We start from the raw sequence: 3,773 nt of genomic DNA on the forward strand, positions 1-3,773 counted from the left end.
CATTATAAAAATATATAATATCAAACAAAAATTAATAAAAAGTATAAATAATAAATAATAATAAAAAAACTCATATATAAAGAAAAATAATAAGAATTTTATAAATAATACAATAATATGTATAAAGGATAAAGTTGGTAAAAAAAATATTAAATATCAATGGCTAAAAGTCAGTTAGTGCAATGTAGAAGCTAGAACTTGTTGTTTCTCGTAAACTTGGTTTTATGACCAAAATCACTTCAGCATTTATAGATAGAAAAATTTGTCAAACCAAAAATTGAAATTTTAAAAAAGTTATAACGTATTTTTTTTTTGCCAAACACACTCTAAATAATTTAGCATGTACCTAAAATTAGCGGAAAGTTATGATGTGTTTTAACTTTTAAGAATGAGAAACTAATAACTAAAATTACTGAAATTACAGTGTGACCCTTGTACAGGCATTTTTGCTACCATATCATCTACATAGACTTCCATATTCTGACCTATTTGCTGTTGGAATACTTTGTCCATTAATCTTTGATATGTCGCACCTACATTCTTTAAGCCAAAAGACATTACCTTGTAACAAAAATTTCCATGTTCTGTTATAAAAGCTGTTTTGTTTTGGTCCTCTGGGTGCATCAAAATCTGGTTATAACCAGAGTATGCATCCATAAAACTCAAGGTTTTGAAACCAGAAGCATTATCAACTAACTTATCAATGCAAGGTAATGGATATGCATCTTTAGGGCAAGCTTTGTTTAAATTTGTAAAGTCGACGCACATGCGCCATTTACCTGAGTTTTTCCTTACCATTACCACATTTGATAGCCATGTGGTGAAGCAGATCTCTCTGATGAAGCCTGCATTGAGGAGTTTCTTGGTTTCTTCAAGTGCTGCTTGTTTTTTCTCCTCTCCGAGGTTTCGCTTCTTTTGCGCCACTGGTCGGACTGTCTTATCAATCGCTAGTTTGTGGCAGATAACCTCTGGGCTTATTCCCGGCATGTCGTCCGGCGTCCACGCAAATAGGTCGGCATTCTGGCGCAGTATGTGTATGAGTTTTGTTCGCTCATCCCCCTCCAGTGCTTTTCCGATGTGAGTATACTACTTTTCATCTGCTGTTAATGTTACTCGATGCAGGTTGTCCATTGGTTGAGGTCGCTCGCCGAGGTCTTCTCTTGGGTCGAGATCGGCTAGCATTGTGGTTTCGGCAGAATTGTGTATCACTTGGACTTGGGGCCGAGCTATTTGTTTCGTTTGGATTTGCTTTAGACTAGCATTGTGTATCACTTGGACTTGGGGCCGAGCTATTTGTTTCGTTTGGATTTGCTTTAGACTAGCATTGTAGCACTGCCGAGCTTCTTGGTGATCAACGTACACTGTTGCTATTCTGTTTTTCTGCACTGGAAACTTAACACACAGGTGTAACGTGGACACTACCGCTTTGAATATATTCAAGGCAGGTCTCCCAATTATAATATTATAAGGGTTATAACAGTCTACTATTAGGTACTGAATATCAATGGACTTTGACATAGGGATCTCTCCCATTGTGGTCGTTAGCCATATGTGTCCCATGATGGGGACCCTCTCTCCGGAGAACCCAATTAGCTCTCCCGAGGAGAGCTGTATTAGTTTTTCTGACAACTTCATCTTTTTAAAGGTAGAATAAAACAAAACATCAACGCTACTACCTGGGTCCAGCAGTGCTTTCCTTACCAACAGCTCTCCAACCTGTATAGAGATAACTACTGGGTCGTTGAGGTTAGGGCTTGCCGATCTGAAGTCTGATTGATTGAAGGATATTGTGACATATGGGTCCTCCTCCTTCTTTGGCTGCACTGTTCCCTCGATTGCTAGCATCGCCCTATAGCTTTATTTTCTGGCCAAGTTTGTTTCACCTCTGCCTACGTATCCTCCTGATATGTGGCTGATGATTCCTCTTGACGGATCATGAGTTGTCTGTTCTTTTTTGTTCTTATCTGTCACTGCTTGTTTGTGCTCGTTTCTGTCCGAGTTTGCCCCTCTGGCTTTCTGACCTTTGACATATTTGTCTAAGAGCCCTTGGCGTGCCAGTCTTTCTAGCAGGTCTTTTGCAACGATGCAGTCGTCCGTGGTATGGCCGAACTTCTGGTGGAAGGCACAATGCTTGCTTTTATCTACGAACCGTTGGTCTTGGTAGTTCCCTGCTCGGGCTGGTGGCTTCACAATTTTGGCATTCAGAATCTCTTTGATGATGTTTTCTCTCTTGGTATTGAATCTGGTATACGTGTTGTATTTTGGTGTGAGCTTGAAGGGACTCTTTGTATCCTTGTTGCCTGGTGATCTGAAAGCTTTTTCCTCATCCCTCCGTTGTGGTTGTCTGTCCGGCTTTTGGGCCTCGCGGAGTTCTTCAATCTCCATTTGACTTGCAGCCCTTTCTCGGAACTCCTCCAGTGTTTTTGGTTTTGTTATCGCAATGGTTTCCCGGAACTTGCCTGGTCGGAGGCCGGCTTTGAGGGCATGTAAGTGGACAGCCGGATCCAAGTCTTGGATCTCCATAGTAGCCTCGGCAAACCTGGTCATGTAGGCCTTTAAGCTCTCGTGTTGGCCTTGCTTGATCGTGCCTAGGTAGTCTGATCCATGGACGTATATTCTCGATGCAGCAAAGTAGTCAATAAAGGATCTCGCCAGTTCCTCAAAAGAGGAAATTGAACCTGCAGACAGTTTAGAAAACCACAGTAATGTAGCACCATCAAGATAAGTAGGAAAAGCTCAACAAAGCACGGGCTCGTTGTTAGCGCCGTTAAAAAACATCATGGATTGAAACTTTTTGACATGAGCTCGGGGGTCACCGAACCCTTTGTATGGCTCCAGTGCCGTAGGTAGTAAAAGTTTTTCGGCATCTGGAACTTAGTGATCTCGTCAAAAAAGGGGTTTTCGAGGATGAGCTTCTCTTTTGGTGGAGTGATGTTAAGGGGATCTGTGTTGCCTTGCACCGAGCTTTTCGAACTTTCTCCTTCGTGCTTTTCATTGTTCTGTGCGGACAGTTCAGCTATCCTCTGCACCTCCGCCTGGAGTTCGGCGATTTGAGCTAGGAGCTCTGCTTGTGTGGGTTGAGGGTTTTCATTGTCAGCCATGTCCGAGGACCGGGAATCCTGCAAAACAAGGTAAGAAACAAAATAAAATTGATGGTGAGGTCAGATATATTCCGGGCCCCACGGTGGGCACCAAGTGTTTCGTCCTGGTATTGGGGTGGCCGAGCTTTAGCAATTCTGAGCAGGCGACTGTTTGAGAGGAAGAACTATACGTCGGCCAGGATCGAACACCGCAGCGGGAATACCTGCAAAAGATACTCCGACGCTCAAGTCAATAATAATCTTTAGTGAATCAGTTAAGTAAAGAATAGAAGACTGAGAATAGAACCTGATCTTTAGCCGAGAATATTAGTTTGGCTTTATAAAAGCTGTTTTACCCATTTACTGTGGATAAGTTTGAGTTTGTAGATTGGTTATGATATTCTGTTTTAGTAATTAAGTTTGTTGGGCATGTTTCCTTTGTTTCAAATAAGTGAGGTCGATCTTATCTACTCGCATGCCAAACTTTTCGGGTGGCCGAGGATTGAGGTGACGAATCAGTAACAATTTTTGTTTAGGAAATCCAAGCTTGATTTCTCTTTTGCAGGTATTCTAGATCATGTGCTCGTGTAAATTTTTTCCCCCAACGATGATGATCTATTTTCTCTGTTTTACATGTTCACCAGTTCACCTTGATTCATTTATTATAAAATAAAATAGCTAGGAAAACTCTAA

This window comes from Arachis ipaensis, chromosome B10, assembly GCF_000816755.2.
Source record: "Arachis ipaensis cultivar K30076 chromosome B10, Araip1.1, whole genome shotgun sequence".
NCBI lineage: Eukaryota > Viridiplantae > Streptophyta > Magnoliopsida > Fabales > Fabaceae > Arachis > Arachis ipaensis.